We start from the raw sequence: 13,068 nt of genomic DNA, 5'->3' as shown, positions 1-13,068 counted from the left end.
GATTTAAAAGCAATTCATGCTATGCAAGAGAAGGAGAAAAGAGAGAAAAGTTTGAAGCGTAAAGAAATATCTCCCACTGAAAGGCCAGAAACGATACCTGAAGAGATTCAAACAATGAATGATTTTGTTGACACCATACTTGTTGATCCCGATGAAGCTCAAGCAAGTCAAGGCCCATCAAATGTGTCACCAGTAAAACCTACAAGGATTTCAAGGCCTCCGGTTGCTCCGCAAAGGCTCCGTCCCTTCCAAGACCTGTACGAGAAGTTAATCAAAGACTCCGGGCCTTCAGTGGCAAAAGAAATCTGCTTATTGAAAAATCAAGTGAATGATACCAACATCCTCAGGGAAAAGCTTAAAGACCAGAGGAAGAAAAACAAAGATATGACTGCGTACATGGCTAAGCAGTCCAAATTTATCAGATTCCAGCAAGCAGGGCTGGAGAAAATGTACAGGATGATGCGAGGGATGTGTGAGAAAATGAAAATAGAGCCAATGTTCATGTTCGACGAAATCTTTGACTTTGATGCTTTTATTGAAGAAGAAACTTCTCGAAAAGAAAAAGAAGCTGAAGCAAAGAAGAGGCGGTTAGAGTCAGTTGACAAAGTATCGGAAGGTGATGAAAGTGAGGAAGAAGCGATAGATCGGGACGATATGCCATCAAAGTTCCTTGAATGGGGGCTCGAGGATGAAGTTCTATACGAGCAAGCTAATGGAAAAACATTCGCTCCCGAGCATCCTGAATGGTTCAAAAAGGAACGAGAACGACTTCCTGATTTCCATCAAGTTATAAAAGTTGAAAAATCTGAGGCTACTGATAAGATTATCAGTTGGATGTATGATAATCTTAGAGGAATGTTCGTGGTAAAGAGACGCGGTGGAGTAATTCAGTACTTTGAAACTGGATTTGATCTTTTCTCTCTTCCAAGGTGGGATCTACGAGAACTTGGGCGTCTAGACTTACTAAACCATGAAGACAGAGGAATCAGGAGGGATTTTGAACGGATAATCGCCAAAGAATGTAACAAAGGTTCTCAGAATCACACTCCGCAGCGCCCTAGACGCAGAGTATCAAAAACCACCATCGATCCTGTTACTGGCAAAGGAAAAGTGACGTGGGTAATCAACCCAGCTAAAGTTGTCACTAGAGTTAAGCTTCCAGAAGAAATCCCTGTCGCTCTCAAGGATTTCAAGAAATGGTTTTACGATAGCAAAACCGGTGAAGCTGTGATCAGGTCGAATGAAAATGTAGATATTCGCATTCTGGATCCGATGGATGTGTTTAAGTTCGGGCTCTCAGATCTAACCATGTTGAACGCTAGCCATATTAATGTTGGAGCAGGCAATGCTAACCTGGAAGAGGCAGCGTTATTTCAACGAGCGGTAGAACGCGCCTGGAGATTGAAGAGAGAAATGCTTGATGTGGTAGATAAAATGGAGAAAAGAAAGGAAAAGGAACAAAAGAAGAAAGAATCGAGGAAGAAAAAGAAGCACGAGCAAACGAAGGAAGGAAGTTCTGTTTCAACAGCTGATCCAAGCACCACAACCTCACAAACAACACCAACACCTCCGGCCTCATCCACATATGAGGCCACTAAGGAGGACCAACCATCATGTGAAGCTAATGTTACTCAAGAAATTCCGGAAGCACCGACAGAGACCGTGGCACCACCAGAAATAATAGTTATTGAAGAAAATCAAACAGAGCCCAAAAAGCAAGCTACTGAGAATCCAGCGGTTACTACCGAAGAATGAGAAGACAAGTACGCAACGATCTAGGGGGGATATTGTTAGAGCTTATGAGATCGTTGATACTTGTGCTGGATTAGTTTAAATAGTAGTTTGTAGGTATTTTGAATGTTAAGGGGCTTATTATGTAATTGTCTAGAAGTAGTAATCCTGACTTGGTGTAGTTAAGATTCCAGCAAATTTATAAATTTGTTGGCAAGTCAGGAGTCCACTATAAATACCCCAAGCATTGTAACCTAGCTAAGCTTTTGGCTCTTTGATGAATATTAGTGTTGTTACCTTCTCTTGTTGATCTAGTGCTCAAATCTGATATCCAAGGTTGTTTATTGTTATATCTTATTGTTTGGATTCAATACAACACTTGTTGTATTCATTAATCCATTAGCTTCACCTTCATCTTTGTTTCTTCTTGACTTTACATAACTCAAACACCTAATCAATAGGTGTTGTGGGTTAAAACAACCAACCACTGTGATCCGGATACGTTTTGGGATCTACAGATTTGAGTATAGGCTCGATTCGGAACCGAAAGTCGTAAAAGTAGACTTTTGCTTTGACTTTCAGTTCTGACCCGATTTAGCTTAGTTTAGATATGCCTTAGGATTCCTTTAGGACCATGTTATAGGTTAGTATAACCCTCTGAGGTTATACAACTTGGATCCTTAGTTGTCCTATTCATTTACATGTTTCCGTTGTATGCCTAATTATTGACCGTTATGCCCTTTTGACCTTAAAACAAGAATTTTGAAAATGTGAGAGGACAATAATCTTTATTACTGATTTATAAACCTGTCCTTAAATTTTGACATTAGCTTGAGGTCTAGATTAGGAGTTATGCTCAATAGCGTAATTAGAAAGCTTTTTATTAATTAAACAGCGTAATTAGCATAAAGCCTATCTAAACCCAATTTTTGATACCAAACTTTGTACCTACTGATATAAAATAATATTTTAGGAATTTTGAAGATTTTTATTTATTTTTAGGCTGGGCATAACATAGGGTTCTAGCTTTGATTCGGTAATTGTCGGTTTTGCCCTTTTGGCCTATAAAATGAGTTTTACAAATCATTTTGATACCAAACCTTTTTCTACTAATCCTATATGATAAATAAAATATTTTAAGCCTTCTGGAATGATAAAAATAACAGCTTTTCTTACAAAACCCGGAAATCGCTTAAAACCGTCTTTTTACGCGTTTTAAACGCATAGTATGTATTAAAACTAATTTATTCATATAAGACTTTATACCTACTGATATTTTTAGTAAATTTTTATACGCTAACTGTAAGCAAAAGTTTTAAACTCGGATTTCCAGATTTGACCATTAAACCTTATGTGAAATTACCAAATTGCCCCTTAGGTGCATAGTTTGGTTATAAACAATAAATTTCACATATATGTAATACCCTACTGATATAACTTATTAAATTAAGTATTTCTACTGATCAAATCAGACCTGAACCTCAGATTTATATTTAATCTCTTTTATAGCCTTTAAAATGAACAAAATACCCCTACGGGGCATAATTTGAGTTTAAATCCAAATTGAGCATAATGGAAGGTATCTTACTGATATCACAACATATTTAAGGCATATTAACTTAGGAAACCTGTATATGACTCTTATGGTTACCCATTACGCATATTTCACATTCGGATCGGCTTATGTAACTAGTTTGCATAAATTGACCGAAACGGGTCAAACCTTATCATTTTTGCTTCAAAATCCAGAATGTGTTTAGTTTACCCATATTATATAAGTCTCCAAACTTGTCGGGTCTAAATCACATTCTATTCCGGTCTTCGCTTAATCATGCGTTTTGAACTGTAAACCTTTCCTTAAAACTAACCGATCTAAGTTACCACTTAAATAAGACCCGTTAGGAATCTAACAGGTTAATAAAACCTTCGTTCCAGATTAAGAGCCCCAATAGAGGTACTTGTGCTTGCTGATTAGGATATACGGCTGAGTATAAATTGCATTTTAAGCTCAGGTAAATACTCTTAACTTATTTTCCCTATACGGGCTTGGGATACGGTATTATAATAATACCGCTTGGTCGGGTATTGAATGTTTAATCGTATTGTGATTAGATTATTGAGGTAACCCGTTTTAATCTGTATTGTTTGAAATAAAAGCATTAGGGGTTAATGACTATGTCCCTGATATCCTTGGCATCATTATAATAAAATGGCCACGTCTTAAGCACGGGGTGTAGGCATACACCTGACAGTTGCATAAGGGAAACGGTATCTCACTCTCTTGTGGGCCTATACTTGTGGCGTGTCTGTTAATCTTGACTCGGTTTCTAACATCGGGCCCTGAACGTACAACGAACATGTAAATCTGTATACAAGATTATTTTAAGTTATTGTCCCAAGTTATAAAAAGATATTTGTGCCTTGTGCATTCAAATCAATTTTCTAAAACATTTTCAAAATGAGTCAGTTAATTGTATTTACCAGTATAAACTGACGTATTTTCCAAAAAGATTAAGTGACAGGTATTGTTCGTAATTGGCTGGGAGCTCAGGGCGTTAATAGGGAATCTTGCAAGTTCTAGATGCGTAAAGTCTGTTAAACAGTGTTTTCTTTCTGTTTTAAGATCCGCCTGTGGATCCATCTTACATTCCGTTGTAATATTTGATATTACTTTTGAATCGGTTTGTAATATATTTATCTTTTGCTTCCGCTGCGCATTAAATTGTGTTGTTTGACTATGACGATATCAACTACGTCACGATACTCCCCACCGGGCCCACCGGTAATACGTGGAAATATCGGGGGGTGACATAAGCTTTTGTAGTCATTGCTTTGCTTCGTTATTTTAACAATTTCAGTTATATATCAACATTTTATAAAATTCACTATTCAATTTTCTGTTTTTAGCATCTGCCATCAGATGTATCTTCTGCGTTGGATCTGCATACTGATAATCCTAAGCCTATCAATATCCAGAATCTCAAATGTGAAGTCAAGGAACTGTTTATAACATCTCAAAAAACCAATACTGGATTCAACTACGATGTTGTTGGATGGTCTTCTTGTCTGAGATTTTGCAATATTGCTTTTGGTGATAAACTTTCGTTAGAGTTTCACAAGTTTACTCAATTTCTGAAGTTAAAAAAAGTTGTGCATACCGTGACAAAGATTAAGTCCTCTTAGTTTCATGTCATGATTGTTTGTGGTTGTACATCTGGTTCGTCAGTGGTACTAGTTTTGCTTCTTAGACATGTTCTATATGTAGTTATGTCTATAAACAGCTTTCATTGTCAATGGGTGGGTGCTACTTTTCTTTGTGGATAGGACAATGGAAATACTCATATGTATTTTCTATATTAACTGATGATACATATTTATAGTTGTCTTTTACTTATAATAGATAACACGTTTTAGTACAATATCTATACATATATCTATATGTTCTATCAATCTGTTTTATGCATGGTTTTCTAACATCTGATACTTACTATCTATGCATCTGGCAAGTTCTGTTGGAGATAATTGATGACACTTTTTAGGAAAGTCTGTTGGAAAGCAACAGAAGTTTTTAACAGTTAATAGACAACAGTGGTTTGCTATCAACATAATGGAATTGCTGTTGAATAAATCTATTGACCATTAGTGCATATCAATTTTATAAGTCTGCACTAATTATTTTTTTACTCTCTGTTGAATACTAAATGAGATGTTGACCAAAAGTCTAACAGATGTTTACGAAAAGTCAAACAGTTGTTGACCAAAAATCAAACAGATGTTGACCAACAGTTAAATAGATGTTGACCAAAAGTCAAACAGATTTTGAACCACTAAGAATCATAGTTTTACCAACAGTGGTTTGACTTTGGTCAAACAGACTTTTTGAAAACAGTGGTTTCACTTTAAGCAATCATCAATGGAATTGGTCAACTTTATTTGCAAAAATTGGTTTTAACTTTATTTGAATTTAAATTACAAGTACTGTATATTTCTCATTCTTATTGCAAGAATTGCCTTTGATCTAAAGTTAATAAAATATAGTATCTCAGATGGTTTTGAAAACAGTGTTTTCACTTTAAGCTATCAATCTGGTAAGCTCTGTTGGAGATAATGGATAACATTTTTTAGGAAAGTCTGTTAGAAAGCAACTGAAGTTTTTAACAGTTAATAGACAACAGTAGTTTGCTATTAACATAATGGAATTGCTGTTGAATAAACCTATTGACCATTAGTGTATATAAATTTTATAAGTCTGCATGGTTTTCTAAGAAACGACCCGTGTTTGCACACAGGTCTTACCGCTAGTACTATATAATAAAAGAAACCAATTTTGGGACACTTGTCATTATATTAGGCAATGTATCTTATGGATAATTATTATTTAGTTTAATCTATTCTAATTTAATAGAGATAACCAACCTATTAAATATTATTTAGTTTAATCTCTTATGGATAATTATTATTTAGTTTAATTTTAATTTAATATAATTCATATTAATATAGCTTCAATATTTGTAGATGTAAATGTCTCACTAAGTGATATATATCTTAAATAATTCATATGAATATAGCTTTAATACTTGTAGATGTATATCTCGCTAAGTGATAGATAATTTATAATTCATGTAATTGTAGATAAGTAAGATGATTATTAGTTTAGTTATATTAATAAATTCTTGGCAAGATATACATGGAACAAGAATTACTTTTTTTTGTTAGTGGAACATACACAAATAATCATGTAACATGTCATTTTTTTTATAAAATAATCGTTTCATACTTATCTTATATAAACTAATATTAAATCTTAGCCTACTTTGAATTCGAAGTGTAATAAACGAGATTTTTAAAGATATAATATTTTATTATTTGGTATATAAAATTAGATTTATTCAAGCCGTGTAATACACATGGTTTTTTAGGGATATAAAATTTTAATTATTTACTATAAAGATTACATTCATTCAACCCGTATAATACACAGAGTTTTAAAAGATATAACTTTTTTATAATTTGGTATATGAAATTCGATTTAGTTAAGTATTCAACCCGTACAATACATGGTTTTTTAAAGATATAACTTTTATATTTAGTGTACAAAATTACATTTATCTAATCCGTGTAATACATAGGGTTCTTAAAGATATAATGTTTTTATTACTTAATATATAAAATTACTTTTATTCAACACGTGTAATAAATGAGATTTTAAAGATATATTATTTTATTATTTAGTATAAAAAATTACATTTATTTAATCTGTGTAATACACGGGGTTCTAACCTAGTTAATACATAAAACAATTTATACATACATATACTCTTTATCTTTCTCGCCCCTTTCTCTATCTCTCTTTTTCTAGATGTTCTCCACCACTGGATCAATGGGTCGTCAACCACCGAGAAGAGATGGAGCATCCACACTTGTCATATTCACCCCCCCCCCCAAACACACACACTACAACCTCTGACAACCACCAAAAGATCAGACCCTAACTCCACTTTTCAAAATAACATTAATTCGCAAAAAAACTCGAACAGATTACTTTTCAAAACCGAAAAAACATAAAGGTAACACACCTGCTTAACCTCTCCATGGCTTCATTACTCTGACCTTGGAATCAAAATCTCTAGATTTTATCTAAAAATTTTGAAACATATTGTTCATATCTTGATCAAAATCTGTTAAAATTCGAAAAAGAAAAAATCACACCATTGGTCCTTGTGGTTTCTGTCAAATTTCAATGTCGGGTACTAATAGTTTTTTTGTTGCAAAATCAGGTATTAACGTTTTAGTTTGTCACAATATTGAGTACTAAGGCCAAACCATGTTAAATTTTTTGTTAAGTCTTACTAAAATGTCCTCCGTGTTTGTGATTAATTATATTTGATCACATGGGACATTGTTAGAATTCTCAAATGTTGTTTTGTGAGTATTAAAAGTTTGATTTTTTTTTTAAATTCATACATAAACTCAGGGACTAAATTGTCAAGTTTTGGTAATTGTTTAAGAGCAAAAAACTCGCCCAGACTTTCTCCGTTTCCTCCGATCGTCCAAATCCGACAATTTCTGAATTTTTTAGCAACTCCCAAATCATTGAGATCTTCACGCTCTTTGACCCCGTTTGATATCGATTATCATTTGTTCAATCATTCCATAAATTGTTCGCGTATCATTCAACCCATATACAGTAGAAACTTGATAAATTAATACTCGATTATTTAATAAACTCTCTAAGATAATATTTTTTGCCGGTCCCGACTCGGGGATAGGGTGCTAAATTAAGAATTCGCTAAAATTATAAGATAATACATTTTTGATAATTTCTTTAGACCCCATATAAAATATAAATTAATAATTCCTTATATATAGCATATTACATGAATGATTTATGAAGGTTTCTTTAAAAATGACTCAATTGTCTTTTGTTTTTTGTTGAAATCAATTTCCCCTTGAATCTCGTCTCTAATTTTCCTTAGCATGGTAAGAACTTCTGGTGTTGTTTTCTCATAGCTCAACAAGAAATTGTTCAATGTGATTGCCGCTTTAATAGCTTCGTTTCGCGAAGGGGGCTCTTTTGTTTTTTGTTGAAATCAATTCCCCCTTGAATCTCGTCTCTAATTTTCCATAGTCCATGCTGAAATTGCAAGATTCATTGCATCTAATACATTTATTTTTGCTGGATTTGTAAACTAAGTATTCTACTATAAATTAATAAAATATTAATCTATATATATATATATAAACATGATAAATAAGGGGTGATGTGTCATGATATAAGGGCTTGGAAAATGATGTGGCATCACCATAGCACTCTAGAATTTGGTTTTGCCTCCAAAATTTCGGGTCTTTTTTTCTTTATATGGGCAGACAAGGGATCCGGATTTTGACCCGGGTATATATTGTTTCTAAACTCACGGCTTCTTCCCCACCACACAAACCCTAATTTCATTTTCAATTAGATTCCTCTCTGCCGTTTCTTCTCTACCTCTCTATTACGCTTCTGCATCTCTATCTCAAATCAATGACAAGATTTCATCTTCTTCCCTAAGATTCATCGGTTTTCATCTCTCAATTTAGGGTTTCGACTATATATTTCTTATAATCCGAAGAACACACAACCTTCATTTGCATCTAGGGTTTCTGTTTCTTCCATCATACATCTCCTTCTCATCATCCCTAAATCTTATTCCTGAAAGATCATCAATACCAAGGTATGATTCAGTTTTTTATCTATTGATCATCTTTATTCTTGATTAGATCTCTTTTTTTTTTGCATTCCTTTGATCTTATCAGATCATAGGTACGAATCGCTCCTCACCTCTAAAGTCGGCATCCGCTTGGTTTTACGATAAAGGTGAAACCGTCTTGAATAGCTCAGTTAATCGGCATTAACTAATAGCACTGTGCCCCATAATTGAACAAGCCTCCAAGCATTGGCTAATGGAGAAGGGTGTCGGGTATCAATTTTGTAAAAATACGAAGACATTAATAATCAAAACATTGATAAATATTGTTTACGATACTAAAGCACCAATATTTTCCTTAACAAAATTAGGTTTATGGAGTGTTGGATGTTCAAAGAGTTGCTGGAAACTTCCATATTTCAGTTCATGTTTTGAACATATATGTTGCACAGATGGTAAGTAAAACATGACATTTGGTCTGGTTTATAAATCATCATATAGTTACTTACCGTATGCTTTTCTGCAGATTTTTGAAGGAGCTACACATGTTAATGTCAGCCATGTGATTCATGATTTGTCGTTATGTCCATGGCTGCAGATAGATAATACGATTTTGTACAAGTGGATGTCACTCATGTTTGTTATTGAGCTTTTACCGTTCTGGATTTGAAATTGATAGGAGAATCGAAGATATTGCAAGATACTAATTTTAACAGGTCAATAATTTCTATTTTGTAGATTAAGAAAAGGTGAATTCGTTTGATTATATTTAAATATTGAAACATAATTTTTACAATTTTAACAAGTTCATCGTCTTTTATTTTTTTCGGCTAGCAAAGGTGAGTTTGCATGTCCTAATCTTGCGTTTCTTTTGTGTTTTTTTGGTTTCGGTATTTCATATTAACCATTTATGTGTTGCTTGCTTGAGGTTTTTGGTTTCTTATTCTCAGTGGTGATGATGTCGAGAAGTAGGAGAGAATTTGTGATGGATTGATTCGTATATTTGATCTATGGTTTTTGCGAAAGGTACCCTATAGATGATCAATTTGATCTATGGTTTTTGCTTTCTTGGTGGTTTTCTTATGTTTTGCGTTGTTTGAGATCATAAGTGATCTTTTTTTTTTAATTTGTAGGGTAACAAGAACCAACACAAAAATTAGTCCTTTTGATCGAACATAAACAAATTTCAGTCCTATCAATTTTTATTTGGCTAAATTGACTTATTTCTTTCTTTCTTATTACTTCATCCTATTGAGGCTGATACATCAGTTAGTTGCTATAACTAGAAATTGAGGCATACTGTTATTTAAAATATTAAAAATCCCTACTTAATAATTGGGCAAAGTGAGTGAGTGAGTGAGTGGGTTGGGTAATGGCTCAAAATGGATTTCGGTCATATGGGTGATATTTTAGTTTAGGTTGGCTTGTGTTCGGTCATATGGGTGTATGGATTGTCAGCAATGATCGGGGTTTTAATAGAGTTAAGTTCCATTTCTACTAAAATTGAGTCACATTACCGAACTAACATCCTTTTCAATTGTCACTGAATACTTAACATACTTTTTAACATGTAGATATGGTGAGATTGTTGATGTGAACCTGGTTAGAGATAAAGGCACAGGAAAATCGAAAGTGGTTTGATTTCATTTCTCTAGGGTTCTTAATTAATATTATTCATGGTTTAACTTTTTTTTATTTAAATTGTGCTGAACGTGCTCGAATTGCTCTTAACAAGATTCCAGGTATATATGTTCGTCATTGCTATTTGCCTGATGGTTCCATTCAGGCAGGACATCTTACATTTCCAGGTGATTGGTAATGTGTCGTTCAGAGGGGATGGGTAATGGGTTAAATGGATAGAGTTTTGAAAGATGCACATGTTTGGTAATGGGTCAAAGTATATTTGGGTTAAAATAATTTTTCATTGTGGGTTGAATTATGTATAATGAAAAAATGATGTTGAAAAATGAGATTTCATTGCTGGAAAATGGTAGTTAAAGTGCTGAAAAGCATGCTACAAATTGATGATGATATTGTTGGTTGATCAAAGCAACGTTATGTGTTTACAAACGAGTGTGTTTGATTAAAGCTTCTAAGTAATCCTATTACGTTTATTTAATATAACTCCGGTATTTTTGTTCCTTTGCAGGCTAACAAGAGATCTGGGCACTCCAAATAAGTGAGACAGGCAAGAGTATGTAAGACATCCGCAAACATCTTTTTCCGTACCTTATTTATGTATTATTTTTAATTCCCACTCACCGGATAATATTGCATTTAATTGAAGGGTGAAAGGCTCTTCTATGCACGAGTGCATACCAGTAAATGCTTTATTCTCAAAATCAAGTTTTTTACTTTTGACATTTTACATGATCCATCATGATTTGACCTTCGCTTTAGCAAATTTGACCGGTTTACTTGTACATGATTGGTCTAGGTTATATTTTATATCTAATAGGTCAAATGGGTATATTAATAAACATGTTAATGTGCAGAGTATGTGAATGGGTCAAAAATTGCCAAAAGTGTTCAACATTAGAAATAACAGATGAGTAATGGAAAAATGTAAATAGAGTATTCATATTTCACACTTGGTATTTTAAAAGTTAACTTTTGAACAAATGTGATTAGGTCAATGCAACCTGTTTTGACATATTACAAAATTTTGAAGAAAATATCAGGGGAAGATGGTCTTATTGCATCACCATTGGTTGTTTATATATACAGTTTAGAATAAACATTTTAATTTCAGTGTTCAATTGTTTATAATTTTCTCTTTTTAGTTGAAAATGTAGTGATGAGTTTTTAAATTCTATTATTTGCGCTTTCTTATTGATGTCACAAGGCGTTCAAGGACGCAAAAGTGCTACGCTTATCGCTGATGTAATTTTATAGTTTGGGTATCATGATTGACATAAGTTTTTCTTTTATTATTTATAGTTTCTCGAGCATTATCGTGAAGTCAGTATGCTGGACATAAAAGGAGCAGATGCGAATAAGGTTATTCTTGTAATTGGAATCATGACGCTTCATTCTTTTGGGGAAGAATCTGGAGTCGGGGTGTCTTTTGCTGGCTCAAAAGGTCTTTCTCAGGGTCTTTTGGTAACTTTAGTTCATGTTTTTTTTTTTGCAGCCCATTGTAGCAGTACCTTCTTTTATATGTGCTGATGCCTTTAACAAACTGCTGCCTTTCTGTACGGGTTTTGCAGCAGGGTGTATGATCTGGATAGTTGTTGCTGAGGTTCTCCGAATCCTTTGAAGATCGCTGATGTAATTTTCGCACTTGGATCTTTTGTGATGGCAGCTGCACCCGATCCATACATGTCTATATTCGGTCGTTTATTAGTCGGGCTGGGTGTCGGTATAGCTTCATGACCCTTAACACTTATATCTCATGAATCGTTATTTATTCAGAATGTTAGAGATGCCCTTTTTCAAAATATCTTTTTTTTTAGTTTTTCATTAAATCCTACATTAATATTATTACCTCTTTATATTTGCAGGGAATTTAAAATTGAAATGCTCTTGCTGGGCTCATTCACAACTGGTGCCATTTGTTGGTAGTTATTTTTTGCCTTCATGTTCGTTGTGAAGAATTTTAAAACTAGCATGAAACATGATCAATATCTACAGGATGGACTCTCAGAGATTATATATTCAGGGCTATGTTTGATCCGTAACCATGTCACTAATAAACGGGCTATGTTTAATATGTAATATGACGCTTTATTTGTATTTTGTTATATTTTATTTATACACAAATTATTTATCTAAATTACTTTCTCGAGCCCGGGAAACAATCCCGGGTATCGACACTAAAGTTTATATTATATACATAAACACTTATAATTTGGTTGTTTTTTTTTTGTAGAGGGAACTCAATTTACTACGGGAAAGGTTTTGGTAACTCGAAGGATATGCATCTTCAAAGGGACTCGACTATCTTTAAATTGTGTATCCACTGTATCACTAATTTATGTAACATGAGACTTTGTATTTTATTTTATTTGTACACTTAATATTTATCTTAATAGTTTTCTCCAACCCGGGTAGCACCCGGGTGATAACCTAGTTAATATATAAATTAATAATTATTAATTTATCGATTAATTAATAACTCTTTTAATTAATAAATTTTGGTGGTCCCAAGTGT

General features: G+C 33.5%; 2 long non-coding RNA genes across 2 annotated transcripts; both read left to right on the top strand.

Moving 5' to 3' along the window:
* The first annotated feature begins 9,787 nt into the window (after positions 1 to 9,787).
* On the top strand, positions 9,788 to 11,269 carry LOC110890138. The gene is made up of 3 exons (XR_004871552.1): positions 9,788 to 9,941; positions 10,490 to 10,723; positions 11,065 to 11,269. It is a non-coding gene; the product is annotated as an uncharacterized LOC110890138 (long non-coding RNA).
* A 784-nt stretch (positions 11,270 to 12,053) lies between these two features.
* On the top strand, positions 12,054 to 12,986 carry LOC118479276. The gene is made up of 3 exons (XR_002564232.2): positions 12,054 to 12,276; positions 12,419 to 12,628; positions 12,787 to 12,986. It is a non-coding gene; the product is annotated as an uncharacterized LOC118479276 (long non-coding RNA).
* The last annotated feature ends 82 nt before the right edge of the window (positions 12,987 to 13,068 follow it).

The sequence above is a fragment of the Helianthus annuus genome, chromosome 11, assembly GCF_002127325.2.
Source record: "Helianthus annuus cultivar XRQ/B chromosome 11, HanXRQr2.0-SUNRISE, whole genome shotgun sequence".
In the NCBI taxonomy this organism is placed as follows: domain Eukaryota; kingdom Viridiplantae; phylum Streptophyta; class Magnoliopsida; order Asterales; family Asteraceae; genus Helianthus; species Helianthus annuus.
This window is presented reverse-complemented; position numbering and strand designations above follow the sequence as displayed.